Genomic DNA, 17,158 nt, shown 5'->3' on the forward strand with positions numbered 1-17,158 from the left:
AGTCAGATAACAACAGAACTAGAACTCGAAGTCAGGAGTAATTACTTTCACCACTGAACACTCAAGAGTCTATCAACTTGAAGTCACGTCTGGATGTGACAGCCACCACTAATCACCACCCCCATCATCATCCTCCCTTGTTTAACAGGACTAGTGGAGGGGATGTCGGAATCTATATTATTCTCATGTGAGCAAAGGTAGGTTTGTTCTCTCTCTCCACACACACACCCCACCTCTCTCTTTCTATGAGTTCTCAACAAATATCCATTCAAGAAGAATAAAACAAACCAAATGCAGAAAGGGAGAGTCTAGATTCTACCAGAGTGAGAGAATCAAAGAAGCAAAGAAACAGAGATGTGGTGGGGGCTCAAACCCAGCTCACATCCATAGGACAGCAACACACCATCTAAAATGAATAATTCTGCCCACTCTTCCTAACACTTCATTTATGGCCCAGTAATGCTGTTTACTACATTTCTCAAATACCATCCACCACACCCTCATCAGCAATGTGTTTTCCATTTTGAAGAGAAAAGGGAGGGGACTTATTAAGTCCTTTCTTGTTAGACTTTCTGGTTAAAAAAGAATACCAAACATTCAAATCAACCAAAATGCAAGTTAAATGAAATTAGAGGGGTTTTTTGTTTTGTTGTTGTTGTTGTTGTTGTCAAGACTCACTTATTATTAACCTGAACTGGAGTTGGTGTATTGCACCAAAGTTAAAGACTCGGGGGAGGGGGGGGGAGGCCAGGAGTGAAGAGTTCAGGTCCTGGAAAAGGGTGACAGAGAACCTAGTGGGGGTTATATTGTTATGTGGAAAACTGGGAGGTGTTATACATGTACAGACTATTGTATTTACCGTAAAACATTAACCCCTTCAATAAAGAAATTTAAAAAAAAAAAAGATTTCACGTATTAGCCTGTTGTTAAAGGATACAAAATTATCTGAATATTCTTTTTCTAAAAAAAGATTTTATTTACTTATTAATGAGAAAGATAGGAAGTGAGAAAGAACCAGACACATCGCTCTGGTACATGTGCTGCTGGGGACTGAACTCAGGACCTCATGCTTGAGAGTCTGATGCTTTATCCACTGAGCCACCTCCCGGACCACTTCTTTTTTTTTATTTCAAGGAGCAATTTTTTATACATTGTCATGAATGATGCAGGAATACAGACCCATGGACTAGAAGAGAAGTGACAAGTCCATTTATTTGTCATATGAAGTCCAAATGTAAGTTAAACTGTCAGAATACTGATTCTTGCTATTTAAAAAAAAAAAATGGCTAATGAAGGAAATACTAAGATTTTCCCATGAAACTCCTTCCAGATTTCCAAATCATGTTATACATGGAGACTGATGTTTCAATGCAAACACAAATAGAATTAAGCATATGCTCAAATATCTGTTAAGTTTAAAATATATATACATCTGTCCTTTATATTTTAACATTAGTTCCAGACTTTGGATGAAGCTATAAATTGAAATCTAAGTAGTGGTTATAACATTAACCTTTTTTTTTTTTTCCAGAAATGTCTATAAAGCTGTAATTTTGCACAACTGTAAAAGTTTTGACATAAAACACCCCTGGGGCCAGGCAGTTGGGCACCTTGTTAAGTGCACACACTGCAGTGTGCAAGGACCCAGGTTCAAACCCCTTGGTCCCCTGCAGGGGGGAAGCTTCATGAATGGTGAAGCAGGGCTGTTGATGTCTCTGTGTCCCTGTCTATCCATCCATCCATCCATCTACCTACCCATCCATCCATCCATCCACCCATCCATCTACCTACCTCTCCCTCCCCTTTTAGTTTCTCTCTCTATCCAATAATAAATAAATTAAATAAACTGAAGGGTCGAGCGGTAGCCCAGCGGATTAAGCGCACTTGGCATGAAGCCAAGGACTGTCGTAAGGATCCTGGTTTGAGCCCCCAGGTCCCCACCTGCAGGGGAGTCGCTTCACGGACTATGAAACAGGTCTGCAGGTGTCTATCTTTCTCACCCTCTGTCTTCCCTCCTCTCTCCGTTTCTCTCTGTCCTATCCAACAACAACATCAACGGCAACAATAACAACAACAACAAAGGCAACAAAATGGGAGGGGAAAAAATGGTCTCAGGAATAGTGGATTTGTAGTGCAGGCACCGAGCCCCAGCAAGAACCCTAGAGGCAAAATAAATGCAGTAACTTTTCAAAAGCACCCTCATAACTTTGGTGGATACTAATAGTGTGCAGAAAAAGAATCAGAGTCACAGTGGACATACACAGTAGATGAATGTGTCCCACATCACTTCCCATTCTCCAGTGTTGTCCGCAGTGTATTGACTTGCTTGATCCGCCTGTGTGGATTCTCTCGTTTGTAAGGGCTTTCATTCTGGTGTTTACCTATTTCCTAATAATAGACATTCCCTAAGGTTCTCTCTGAGTAAAATGCCCATTCTTAGAAGCTCTTACTTGAAGATTTCGCCCAGTGGAAACACTCATAGGATTATTCCCACAGAATACATTGAGTGTTGCTATTTCTGCGTTTCTAGTGACAAACGGAAATTTAGTCTATCTCTCTCTCTCTCTCTCTCTTTTCTGTTGATAAGCTCCAGTCCTCGGCAGGGAGTTGTGAAGCATTTGCTTTCACTAATGTATCTCTAATAATCCACAGTGCTCAATGTTTTTGAGGCAGTGAGACCATGCTATTGGAAAAGAGTTTTCTCCCCCGAGAAAGACAAGTGACATTGAAGAATTTTTCAACAGTCAGTGTTCTCATTGAAAAAGTATATCATGGCCAAGTAGAGACCACAAGTACAAGTCATCATGTGCAAGCACCCAGGTTCAAGGCCCCGGCCACGAAACAGTGCTGTAGGTGTCTCAGCTACCTCTTTCTCTGCTTCCCCCTCCTCTCTCAAGTTCTCTCTGTCTCTCCGCAGAAGCAAATAAATAAAAATAAAGAGGAAAATAGGGCTGCCAGGAATGGCATGTCTCACATGCAGCCATCAAACGCCAATAGTACTCCTAGTGGTAATGAGAGGAAAGGATGGAAAGGGATAGAGAGAGAGGACCGTTTCTTGGGTCTGGGGTCCTCTGCTAGACGTCAGAGTTAAATAATGTTACGGAAAGACGGGGCGTGTGGCATTGTGATCCTCACAGAGAGAACCTATGAGAGAATCGAGACACAGGGTTCCTCAAAGCTGCCTGGTCCAAGCAGACAAACAGCCATGTGGAAGTCACAGCATTCTTTTCATTTCAAATTAGAGGGCAAAGGGGAAAGTACTAACGCTTACAAGGACTGGTGTGTGGCAAGCATCAGTTAATCTATTCGTCACAGAGATCCTATGTTGTGTATTATTTTTCCCCTATTGAAAAGCTGAGGAAGTAGAACAAAGACCAAGGAACATACTCAAAAGTTATTCTTACGGGCTTTGACAAACCCCAGGAACCAAACTCAGTTCTTCTAAATAAATCTGCATTCTATGGCCTTCCCCCATATTACCCCACCCTACATCTTTTTTTTATTTTGAAATACACAACCCTCTTAACAAGAATACAACTATGGAGGGAATAAAAGCATGTGGTTGCTGTGTATTTCAAAATATCCAGATGTCTGCAAAAGACTCTAGCCAGTTGGAGTCTATGGTGCTGGAAGCTTGCAGGCATCTCTTTCAAGATAAACTACCACACCACTGATTTTAGCTATCAAGCCTCGCTTATAAGAATCCAATTCAGTGGAATCAATTTCTAATGCCACTATTTCTATTTGCTCCTGCCCAGAGGTCTGGAAAGAATACAGAGTTCACAAGTACACACAGAGGGCCCGTGGTGCTATGGAACGTTCTACCACTCTGTTTTCAGAGCAAGAGTGGACCTCTTGGATAAATTCCACTGAGGGAACCAAGAAAGCTTAGTCTATTTGAGAATTTAAGCATTCATATAATTGTTTTTTAATTTCCTTAGTGACTTTATACTGATTTGCAAAACTGCATCATTACAGGGGTCTAATTCTGCACCATTCCCAACTACCCAAGTTCTGTAGCGCCAGTCCTTCCACTGGAAGCTACAGTAGTTCTTCACAGTCACAGGCATGCACTGACTATTATTTCTGTAACTACGTGTATATGTATTTTCCCTTTATGGTCCTTTTGTGTTCTAAGTCACACCCACACTTATTACTATTTCTGAATATCCTTCCTTGACTACTGTTTTTTTTTTTTACCTCCAGGGTTAGTTATTGCTGGGGCTCAGTGCCTGCACCATGAATCCACTGCTCCTGGAGGCTATCTTTCCCCCTTTTTGTTGCCCTTGTTGTTGTAACCTTATTGTGGTTATTATTGTTATTGTTGATGTCATTCCTTGTTGGAAAGGACAGAGAGAAATGGAGAGAGGAGGGGAAGACAGAGACGGGGAGAGACAGACAGACACCTACAGACCTGCTTCACCACCTGTGAAGCGACTCCCCTGCAGTTAGGGAGCCAGGCTCGAACCTGGATCCTTATGCCGGTCCTTGCGCTTTATGTCATGTGAGCTTAACCCGCTGCGCTACTGCCCGACCCCATTCCTTGGCTATTGTTTCTGGAACTATCTGTCTCTTTCTCTCTCTCTCTCTCACTGTAATGTGAGCACTTAACCAGGTGCTACATCACCTGGCCCTTTTTTTTTTTTTAACCAGAGTACTGCTCAGCTCTGGCTTATGGCAGTGTGGGGGACTGAACCTGGGACTTTGAAGCAGGTGTCTCTCTGTCTCTCTCACATTCTATCGTCCCTCCCCTCTTGATTTCTGGCTGTCTCTATGCAATAATAAATATAATTTTACAATATAATAACAGGGAGTCGGGCGGTAGCGCAGCGGGTTAAGCACATGTGGCGCAAAGCGAAAGGACAGGCATAAGGATCCCGGTTCGAGCCCCCGGCTCCCCACCTGCAGGGGAGTCGCTTCCCAGGCGGTGAAGCAGGTCTGCAGGTGTCTGTCTTTCTCTCCCCCTCTCTGTCTTCCCCTCCTCTCTCCATTTCTCTCTGTCCTATCCAACAATGGCGACATCGGTAACAACACCAATAATAATAACCACAACAATAAAAAAAAACAAGGGCAACAAAAGGGAAAAATAAGTAAATATTAAAGAAAGTCTTTAAAAAAAAAAAGAAATAACAAATATCAACAAGACCATAGGGTCAGAAGGGTACAATTCCCACAGATAGTTTTAATGGAGATATACGAATTAAGCAGAAGTGAGACGGTTGTGAATGACTAGCTCATTCAAGAACATACCTCCAGCTCTCCCCTGCCCCCCCCAAAAAAAAAATTCCAGCAAGTCTCTGCTCAAATCCAGACATCCCAAGATACAGACAACAACCACTACTATTTCCTTTTGGTCTGAGTGCCGACCTGGCCTGATCATGTCTCAGTGACAAGTCGTACACAGCAAATATCTGGGCTACACTCCCACTGTCACAGAGAGGGCCACTTCATAACTCACCAGGGGGCCGAACAGAACCAGTGCCTCTAGGGTAATAAAGTCGGCTGGCTGTGGAGCCCTGACCCAATCAATCACTCCCACACTTGGGCTTTGCCCTGTCTACACTGACGCAACAACACCAATAATAATAACCACACAATAAAAAAAAAAAGAGCAACAAAAAGGAAAAAAAAATTAAAGAAAATATTTTTTAAAAAAACGGTAGCAAAGCAACATGGGCTCAACAACAGCTAAAAAGGAAGTGAAATAATTGGGAAATGGACCAACTGATTTAAGCGGTACTAAAAATACTTACAAGTGTAGTCCAGGAGGTGGCGCAGTGGTTAAAGCACTGGACTCTCAAGCATGAGGTCCTGAGTTCAATCCCCCACAGCACATGTACCAGAGTGATGTCTGCCTCTTTCTCTCTCCTCCTATGCTTCTCATTAATAAATAAACAGAATCTTTTTAAAATATATACTTACATGGAACAGGCAAGAATAAATATTGGAAGGGCCTTAACTGTAATCCCTGAATTCACAAAATCCCATTTGGATACAGGCAGAGGTGAAATGCATCAGGAGACAATGAGAAGAGGGAGAATGGGGTCCCCAGAACTCACTTTCCACGTCTTGGGAGTTGATACAGTTAACAGGCAGAAGGCAGAACAGAACCTGCATAAGAGACACCAGAGTCTGTCCCTGGCACCATAAAAAATGGCGGAAACATGATCTAATCTATCTTTACCTCTCACAGAATAAATAAATCTCAATGTGTGTGTGTGTGTGTGTGTGTGTGTGTGTGTGTGTGTGTAAACTTCAACAGGTTGAAGCCTTATAAGCACATACTGAATTTTTTTTCTTTAATTCAAATTATCAACGTGAAATATGAAATTGTCTTCCCCAGACCTGGATCTTAACCATTTCTTTTTTGTCAAAGTATTTTATTTACCTATTATTTTTGAGAGAGATGCAGAGAAAGACACAGAGACAAACACCAGAGCACTGCACAGCTCTGGCTTACGGTGGTGTGGGGGATTGAACCTGGGACTTGGGAGCCTCAGATATAACAGTCTGTTTGCATAACCATTATGTTATCTACCCTCTGCCCTGAGACCATTTCTTCTCAAGATAAAGTAGACCACATAGGCTACTTTATCTTTTATCTACTTTATTTTTATTAAAGGCAAGAATTTGACCTATTTATAACACAGCATTTCCAAGGTCTCTTAGAGGCCACTCACTCACTCAATGCTATTACCTGCCCTCTGGTCATTCCATTGTCCATTATGACCTCCACTGGGGGAAAGAGGTTGAACTCAGATCAATCCATTTAACTATTTATTACTAGTGCTGGGAGACAGTAACGGGAAGGCGTGGAGATGGCGCTCAAATATAAATACACACCATTATCATTAGACAATTCCCGACAGGCTCTCATTAGTGCTAAAAATGTGCCAAAACTTGTGTTCTGTTTCCTATGCTCGTCCCATTTACGGACTATGTTGAGAGAGAGATTCATGAATCTTCTTCTCTCAAAAGTGACAAAGAGGACAGGGGTGTAGTTCACTCTGTGCCTCTAAAGCCCTGAATCGGGGAGTCGGGCGGTAGCACAGCGGGTTAAGCGCATGTGGCACAAAGCGCAAGGACCGGTGTAAGGATCCTGGTTCGAGTCTCCGGCTCCCCACCTGCAGGGGAGTCGCTTCACAGGCGGTGAAGCAGGTCTGCAGGTGTCTATCTTTCTCTCCCCTTCTCTGTCTTCCCCTCCTCTCTCTATTTCTCTCTGTCCTATCCAACAACAACGACAACAGCAATAATAACTACAACAACAATAAAAGAACAAGGGCAACAAAAGGGAAAATAAATATGAAACATTTTTTTAAAAAAGGGTTTTTTATCATTTTTGTATTATCTTTATTTATTTACTGGCTAGACATGGCCAAAAATTGAGAAGTAAAAGGTAGATAGAGTGAGAAAGGCACCTTCAGCACTGCTTCACCATTCATGAAGCTCTCCCCTTGCCCATAGGGACTGGGGACTCAAACCCGGTCCCTGTACGCTGTAACAAGTGCACTCAACCAGGCGTGTCACCACCTGGCTCCTGAACATATTGTTTCTAAACAGTTCAATAAAATAAAATCGTAGCAGCGTCTTGTTGGTAACCAAGTCATGCATAAGGTCCCAGGGTTCAATCTCCAGTACCACTCTCTCACGATTGTAGACAATTTTAAATTAAAATAAATGTGAAGTAAGAAGTGCTTTTTATGGTTGGGAGGTTGGCTCAGCAAGTCGAACTTTGTACTTGCATGCTGAAAGCCCTAGGTTTGGTCCTTGGCACTAGATATGCATCGTGTCAACAGCCCAGAGGAGCCAATTGTTCAGGTAAAAGCATATGGAAATACATACCACTTCTACGCTTGTTAGCCGCTAGAAATGTTTAAACAGACAGCAGAATAGAGTGAGTTTATATGTTTACACACACACACACACACACACACACACAAACACACAAGTACACACCCCATATAAACATGGTGTCTTTTTCTATAAATCACTAATCCACTATGAAAGTATCAAAGCTTGTTAGAATTGTTTTTGGACTAATAACTAGGACTTAAATGTCTGATTTCTGTCCCCATCATGACCACAGAACACTGTATTAAATTTAGAATTATGACTTTGCCTGTCCTGTGCTGTAGTCAATAAGCAAGTCATGAGGCAGAAGGGCCTGTAGGGACAGTGAGGCAGGAGTTACAATTTCTAGTCTGATTTTCTCCTGGGGGGAGGGGGGAGCAGGGGCCTAGTTCTTCTGCCGGTTATCAGGAAATAGTATGTCTAGAATAAAATAAGCAAAATGAGCATGAAGAAGGGAAAAAAAGTAGAAAATAAAGAAGCAAATACACAAACTAACTCACAAGTGATTTGCTTTGCCCTCATTTATTATGCCAAGGGAGGTGAGAATAGTTCAAGTTGGGAGTCGGCGGTAGCAGAGCAGGTTTAGCGCAAGTGGAGCAAATCGCAAGGACCAGCATAAGGATCCCGGTTCGAGCCCCTGGCTCCCCACCTGCAGGGGAGTCGATTCACAAGCAGTGAAGCAGGTCTGCAGGTGTCTATCTTTCTCTCCCCCCTCTGTCTTCCTCTCCCCTCTCCATTTCTCTCTGTCCTATCCAACAACGATGACATCAATAACTACAACAAGAATAACTACAACAATAAAACAAGGGTAACAAAAGGGAAAATAAATTAAAAAAAAAGAAAATAGTGACTGTTGCGAGTTAAATAAACTCGTTTTTTGGTAAAACCACATCTGCGTGAACATCTCTTTAAGTGATGGTTTCATCTGGTGCCAAGAAAGAGATCTCACCAAACAGCACTGTTTCTTCTTTGGACATAACTTCCAATGTGGCATGGCAGTTACCTCCTGTGGTTTGGAGAGCTTGCCGGTGATCAGAGGTGGGTCAAGCAGCAGGCTTGGCCTGACAGACTTGCTTAAACAAAGAAAAAGTGATGGCTACTTCCCAGGCCCAACCCCAGAGTTTGTGTGGCCAGGCTTTAGGAAGAGCAATGTACTTCTAAGGCAGCAGCCCCCATCACCAGATTAGAAGCTGCCCTGTCCAGAGCCGGGCGGTAGCACAGGGGTTAAGCACAGGAGGCGCAAAGCGCAAGGACTGGCTGAAGGATCCTGGTTCGAGCCCCCGTCTCCCCACCTGCAGGGGAGTCGCTTCACAGGCGGTAAAGCAGGTCTGCAGGTGTCTATCTTTCTCTCCCCTTCTCTGTCTTCCCCATCTCTCTCCATTTCTCTGCCCTATCCTACAAGGACGACATCAATAACAACAATAATAACTATAACTACAATGAAAAACAATAAGGGCAACAAAAGGGAAAATAAATAAATATTTTAAAAAATTAAAGAGAAAAAAGAAGCTACCCTGTCTTTCAGGATTAACTGACACCATTATGCATCTATCTATCATTCAATTACATTATGTAGAAACTGGAGCATTTGACACTAACGATTGCACTGGCATGGCAGACTGAAGGAGACAACATTCTTGACATCCGAAGGAAGAGAGAGACCTGTGAACAGACACGTTACAGCTTGAGCCGGGAGGGAGCTAAGCATGATATAAACACAAGGCTGTGAAGTCCAGACTGGGTAGCAAGACATCACTCCAGTTTGTTAATGGAAATTCTAAAAAGTTCGCTGGAGAGTGGTCCTAGGACACGCTGTGTAAAGAATAAACAGCAAGTAAAAGCCAACCATTAATAGCGCCCGGTAAAGGTATGAGCTTGGATTATCACAGACCTCCTATGACATGATAAGCTTCACTCAGAATTACAGGGGAATCCATACACTATGGGATTAATAGAATACATCTTTTGTTTTGTTCTTGTTCTAGAATGAACTCTGAAAACACCAAGAATATTAATAGTGCAGTGGTTTAGGGCCCAGAGTTGAATGACAGACAGACCACACAGGAGTGTGTGGCTTTCCAGAGTGAACCAGTTTTAATACCTAGTTCCTTTGTAGTTTCTTTACCGAAAGAGTTTGGCTAAATCATTCACTATTTCCGAGATGGAAAAAGATGCAAAAAAAAAAAATCATCTTCTCAAAAATATACAAGTGACTATAAAGCAGTGGATTATCTAACCACTGAGTTTCTGGGCCAGGGGTGGAGTTGGCAGGTTGGGGAATGATCTTAGCCAGCAATCTCCAGGTTGAGTGGAAATTTAGCCATTCACAATCTCAGGCTTCAACACACAATTCATTTAGAATTTCCAGGACAAGAACCCAGGAGCCTATATTTGGAACTAGCTCCTAGAATCCAGGCTAAGTCAGGTTCGGAAAAGAACAACTTTAAGCCAACCTTATCAGATTTCTTATTGAGAAGGACAAAGTGGTCTTTGAAAAAATATGATATGCCCAGCACAAAACTTAACACAGGGCAGGGAGGTTACTGTCAGATCCAAACTCCCAGTTACCCACTCGTGACTAGAACTTAACCAATGGAACTCACAGATTACTGGAACTGAGTTTTGAATTTCATTGTTGTCAACACTATTAGACTGTCTCCTACCTGTTTTTTTTTTTTTTTTTCTTTAAACCATTCCCTAAAGAATGTTAATCTTCCTTGTACTTTCCAAAGTAGCAAAACAAGGTTTTATTGTTTTGCGTTGGATGGAATGTTGGTTCAGAAGCTACTTACTAAGATGTCAACAGTTTATAAAAACCACTGTAGTGCCCGTTTTGCTTCTCTCCAATGTGATTAAGTATATGTTCCTATATAATGGAGTACATATTACATGATCTTAGCAGGCAAAGGTTTTGAGCTTCCAATCTGTAAATGTTTAAAGTCTTGTTAGACAGAACTTTCCTACAATGCTAAGTTTACAGACTCATGATGTAGAAGAGACTGAATCTCTGAATAGAATGCAGATATACTACCCCATACTTGCAACCGTAATAAATGAAAATTAATCCCAGAACTGTATAGTTTGACCTGTGTTTCTGTATGCAATCTGAAGTAACTTCCGGAGAAACAGTGAGAGGCTCTGTTGCCAGATTGCTGAAAGATGTATGTCTCCTCTGAACTGTCCCCAGTAACATCCCTCTGATTCTATTACCTATCATTAAACAAGCAAGGTATGATTATCTGTGAATACACAGTGGACATTATAGAGGCATAACAATAACTCGCTTATTAATCTTCTACGATAAGATATTTTCATGACTCTACCAAGGGTCAGGTGTGAGACAAACTGTATGAGGCAAGGGTTTCAAATTCACTCTGATACGTTGGCAAAGGCCAATGTAATGGTCTTTGGAATAACATAACATACTGAGCACAGCTCACGGAGCTCCATATCCTAGTCTAGACACGGGATTTGTAGCCAGCTGCTGGCACTGGTCATCCCCGGGGAAGACGTTTAGGTGATAAGGGCTGTTTGGAGAAGGTATCCTTCGACTGGAAAAAAAAGCACGTTTTTCAATGAATGAAATTCTGTGTTAAGCAGAACCCAGGGCACCTTCTGTCTCATTTCTTTTCCTCATTTCTGTCCTCCCTCCCACACTCTGTCCCATCTCCCACCAGCAGCCTGACAGTCCATACCAGAAGCTGTGAGGAATTTCACACCACTCCGTGAAGTGTTTATTTCCATTGCTGTCCTTGTCATGGTCTGGTACATGCAGAAATAATGAAATTTTATTTTATAGCAGAGACTGAATCCTGTGAGTGACAGAGTAGGGTGAAATGCCTTTTTTTTTTTAAATCCCTACAGAACTGGAGAGTAGAACTGAATAATAATCTCTGTGAGAGAGGGATCTCCCAACAATATTTATAATGGAATTTTTTCAGCTTCTACTACAGATCAGACACCTACAGACACATTTTTTTTTATCACGGTCTCAACCTTGAGAAGAGTAGTTCTGTGAGCAGAATGTATTGTCTCCTTCCTCATCTCTCCTTGCCAATTTAGACTCGAGGAGACAAACAGTAAAAGATTACATTTAAAATGGATCCATGTTTACAAAATGCACAAGTAACAGAATCAGCCCTAGAACTCAAGACAAGCCCTCTCCAAACATTAAGGCCCCATTAGTCCTAGAACATTGGGGTTCAGCTCATTATTCTCCAGAATTGCAAATAAAAAAAAAACGGGGTTTGTGAATCCCTCTCTCCTTGCCAGCCTTGTTGACTAACCTCAGCTGGTGCAGCTGTGTCGCAACTTTACTTGCCTCCGTGGTCCTACTCCAGGGAAAATACAAATATTTATTAACTGGTATATGTCTTCTATAATTTTAAGAAGAGTCATTTTCTTCCTACCTAACAAAATATTTCCACAAAATAAATATCCTCTCACTGCGATTTCTACTTTTATGCAAAGTTGTCCTAGGATCTGTTTGGAAAAGAAGGTCTCCCTTGGAAGTCGGGCAGTGGCGCAGTGGGTTAAGCGCAGGTGGCGCAAAGCGCAAGGACCCGCATAAGGATCCCAGTTCGAGCCCCCGGCTCTCCACCTGCAGGGGAGTCGCTTCACTGAGCAGTGAAGCAGGTCTGCAGGTGTCTATCTTTCTCTTCCCGGCTCTGTCTTCCCCTCTTCTCTCCATTTCTCTGTCCTATCCAACAAAAGCATCAATAACAACAACAATAACTACAACAATAAAAAAAATTGAACAAAAAAAATGGTCTCCCATTAAAAATAACATGGGCTATCTTGACTGTCCTGCAGATGAACTAAATTCATAACACCTAGATTGATATCAGTCCTCCTTCCCCATAGCACCTAAGACTTAGTTGTGCTTGTGAATTTCAAAGATGCAGATAAAACACATAAAAATTCCACACACAGAAACCCATAGATTCATCTTGTCTGGTTAGCAGGACTCTTCAGAGTAGATAGGAGGAAAACACTGTCCTTCTTAAACTACAATACTCGTAGTATTTGGAACGTCAGAAGAAAATGTTTTCAAATAATTTTGCTGAACTACAGAAATAATATGTAATGTAAACTGCAGTTGTGTGGCCCAGTATTTTGCAATGTACTACTAAGGCAAGAATTAACTTTTGAAAAGCCAAGTGTCAAAACTGAAACTGGAAAGAACAGTCCAAGATTCAGGATGCCATATATTCAAATCAGTCATAGAAAATATTTCTTATGATCAAGAATTATAACCTAACTATCCGTGGGACAAATGCACACTTTCATACACAGGTAGGTTTCCTTCAAGTTTTAATTAAGCAACTCTAAACCAACTAAAAAAAAAAAAAAGCCCTACAATTCTTTTTTTCTTCACTTTTATTAAATTATGCTATAATTGAATATAACTCAAAGATGTCTTTGAACTTAATAAATAAATGCAAACAAGCCCAAACTAATTTCTGCAGCCTGTTGTCATCTCTCATGTCATCTTGATTCAGGATAAACTTGATGGGGATGGAGAACTACAAATGTAGAAATATATTTAGACTGTCCGGCGGTAGGTAGCTCAGTGGGTTAAAGGCACATGGAGCAAAGCGCAAGGACTGACATAAGGATCCTGGTTTGAGCCCCCGGCTCCCCACCTGCAGGGGAGTCGCTTCACAGGCGGTGAAGCAGGTCTGCAGGTGTCTATCTTTCTCTCCCCCTCTCTGTCTTCCCCTCCTCTTTTGATTTCTCTCTGTCCTATCCAAAAGCATCTATGGCAACAATAACAATAATAATGACAACAACAAGGGCAACAAAATGGGAAAAAATGGCCTCCAGGAGCAGAGGATTTGTAGTGCAGGCACAGGGCCCCAAAGATAACCCTGGAGGAGAAAAAAAAAAAAGGAAAGGAAAGAAAAAAATAAAGCCTTTATGGTTAAAACCAAACAAGTTCTAGCTCTACAAACCTTAGGAAAATGAGGTGAACTGACCTCTTTTGAACATCTAAAATGAGATATAATGTTTATAATTGTCAGAAATGACAATTATAAAAATGCAACTGAAGGAAACATAGAGAAATTCATTGTCAAGAACTGTCCCATAGGGGTTATATCATAAAACGCAGTCAAAACAAGGCCAAGCTTTGGAAGTTCTAATGGCGTTATTATCAATCACCCCTTCCCATTTACTGCTAATGGGCTCATGAGATTCACCAAAGTACTAAAATAATGACTGTATGAGCCTGCCTTCTTTTCAGAAACAAAAATTTAAAAGAATTTTTTTGCACGTCAACTGTTAATGACTCTGTTTTTGCAAGAGGTAACTTGGACGGTAAATGCATGAACCCAGCCAAAAAAGATAAACAGTCTTACTTCAGGGACTGTTGATGGTTTCTTCCTAACAGATTCGCAGTGGAATCCATTTGCCATAAATTCCATTGTCAGCATCAAGCTAAGTTGTCAAGGGAAGAAAGTTTAGCCTTTGCATTCAAACTTCCCTAATTCCCCTTGATCTTGAGAAAAATACCTTCATCAAAATAAAGCAAGCTCACAAAAGGAGAGGAAGCATTTACCAAATGATAGAAGGAAAGACGAAGACGGTCAATACACACTCAGTTCTTTTTTTACTTTTATTTTTTTTGTGTATTTATTTATTTTCTCTTTTGTTGCCCTGGTTTTTTATTGCTGTTGTAGTTATTGCTGTTATCGTCAGTGTTAGAGAGGACAGAGAGAAATGGAGATGGGGAAGGCAGAGAAAGACAGGCACCTGCAGACCTGCTTCACCACCTGTTAAGCGACTCCCCTGCAGGCAAGGAGCCAGGGGCTCGAACCAGGATCCTTATGCCAGTCCTTTCCCCTAGCGCCAAGTGCGCTTAACCCACTGCGCTACGGCCCGACTGCCAGACATTCAGTTCTGACTGAACACACCCACAGCACCAACAAAAGCAAAGACTTTCAGAGGGCTAGTAATTCACGCATGCAAAACCTGTATCTATCTTAGCACATGACACTCATTCAGTGATAAATGTGAGCAATCTGAGTAATGCCTCTTCATGGGAACATAACACAGTATTGTTAGTGAGGTATTTTCACACACATTAATCTCATCTGGCCTGGCAATAACCCTATTGAACTCTACAGAGAAGAGATCAGCTCTCCAGGAGATTAAGTAATTCATACAAGGCCATAAATGTAGTGGGGGGAAAGGGTGCTGACATGAGAATGTAAGTGCTTTTTATGGAAACATATCTTCCCTTTCCTCCCTAACAACCTCCCCCTTCATTACTCTCACTACAGTAAAGTCTCGAATCATAAGCCTTTTATCATACAGCTGTTCTCATTCAGAATTTTCATATGAAAAACTCATATATAACACTGGAGAGAGAGTGAGGTGCTATATTTTAAATCAGTATGACTGTATTCATTTTACTATTTGAATAAATATTTCAATTTTAGTGGCTTGGGAGGTAGTTTCCCTGTAGAGAGCAGTTCTGTCTATCTGAGCAGTGCCCCCCCCCCCGTCTCAGCAAATACATGTTAAAATGTGTTTTTTTAATTTTTTTATTGTTGTAGTTATTATTGTTGTTACTGATGTCGTCGTTGTTAGATAGGACAGAGAGAAATGGAGAGAGATGGGGAAGACAGAGAGGGGGAGAGAAAGACAGACACCTGCAGACCTGCTTTACAGCCTGTGAAGCGACTCCCCTGAAGGTGGGGAGCTGGGGACTTGAACTGGGATCTTTAAGCCTGTCCTTGCGTGGCTTAACCCGCTGTGCTACCACCTGACTCCTTTTTTTGTTTGTTTGTTTGTTTGTTTTGTTTTTATTCCAAATTCTAATCAGTTGGGACAGGTTCTTGCCAAAATAAAACTTCAAAAAAAATTCAATGTCTATATAATGAAATGGAATTTTCCACCTAAAAAAAAAAAAACTAGTTTCCCAGAGTCCTCTACATCCAAAGCTAGACTTTGACTTTGTTTGACTCCACTTACCCAAGGAGATGTGGGCCAGTAGGTACATATCAATATGTGGAAGTTGTTCGAAGGCATAAATGAAACAAACCCTGTACGTGGCACGTCGAAAGAAAAAAATGCATGGGGGATGGGAAGAGACTTCTAAGCATGAACATGTTAAAAAATACTTTAAGTAAGTAAATAAACGATATCTATCTTCTACAAATGTCCTAGAATTTCTACAGTGAATAGTTACCCAATCTACTCTCCTACCTTGATTCACCTTCTCTTCAGCTAATGTCATAGTTCCCTGTGTCAGTTCCTTCCTCAGAATATCTGCGTCTAAGTCCTAAGGCAAAGAGGGTCAGGAAACTCCAACCAAAAGCTATTTCAACACTGGAGGGTCATAAGAAGTGACGCCCACAGGCAGCTGGAACTGAGAGTGACACTAGCACTCGGATCTATTTCAGGCCTCAGATGCATCTACTGTGGGTTGGTTTTTTTTTTCCACTGTGTCACATGACCTCTGTTGACTTTCAGTGGACGAGACAGCCATGAACTGGTGTGAGGCGTCACTGTGCTTTTACTCCTCACTGAAGGTTTCTGCAAGATAAGCATGTATGAACTTTGGAGTTTTTTAATGTTTTTTTTTTCAGTGGGTTGAAACCCCCCAGCCCCTCAGATTCATAAAAGGTTCAGCGGAAAGATTATTTTGTGTATGTGTTGAAAGCTTTTAGTGAAGAGCACTGTGACGTGTGAACTGAGGGAAACAGAGGGCCTTTAGCCAAATTTCTTGCACATCTCTAGAGCAATCTGGGGAGAAAGTGAGAAAACCCACTCAGGTCTAATGAGCTGAGAGCACCATTTATTTGGTGGAGGCTACAAGAAAAAAAGAAAGAAAGAAAGAAAGAAAGAAAGAAAGAAAGAAAGAAAGAAAGAAAGAAAAGGAAAGGAAAAGAGAAGAAAGAGGTTGGCATCTTTAACCATTGAACTGCCAACGAATTCAAGGTCCTTATTAAGTACTAGCAGAATAAGTGACCAGTCTGGGAATCATGAATGTGGCCTATTGACTTTGCAAATTATACAAGGGCATTTTCTTTAACCTTCTCTTATATAGCTGACCTCTAAAAGTACCATAGCTTTGTTCTGGCAACTCTAGACACATGGTGATGCCTGCTTCTGCAAAACACACACACACAGACACACACACACACACACCACTAAATTCAGTTAGAGGTGGTATTTGAAAAATAAATAAATAACGGAGTTCCAATTCACTGCACATGGTACAAGAGGCCAGTAAGTAAGTAGGAAGCCTGCAAGAGAAGGATTTCTTTTAGAAAGATGTTTTACAGGACTTGTTCTGCAT

General features: G+C 41.5%; 1 protein-coding gene across 5 annotated transcripts in view; it reads right to left on the reverse strand.

The window, feature by feature from the left end:
- Window positions 1-17,158, reverse strand: part of FLRT2 (fibronectin leucine rich transmembrane protein 2) — a 111,159-nt gene that overhangs the window by 86,132 nt on the left and 7,869 nt on the right. The window lies entirely within an intron of this gene.

Source organism: Erinaceus europaeus, chromosome 22, assembly GCF_950295315.1.
Source record: "Erinaceus europaeus chromosome 22, mEriEur2.1, whole genome shotgun sequence".
Taxonomy (NCBI): domain Eukaryota; kingdom Metazoa; phylum Chordata; class Mammalia; order Eulipotyphla; family Erinaceidae; genus Erinaceus; species Erinaceus europaeus.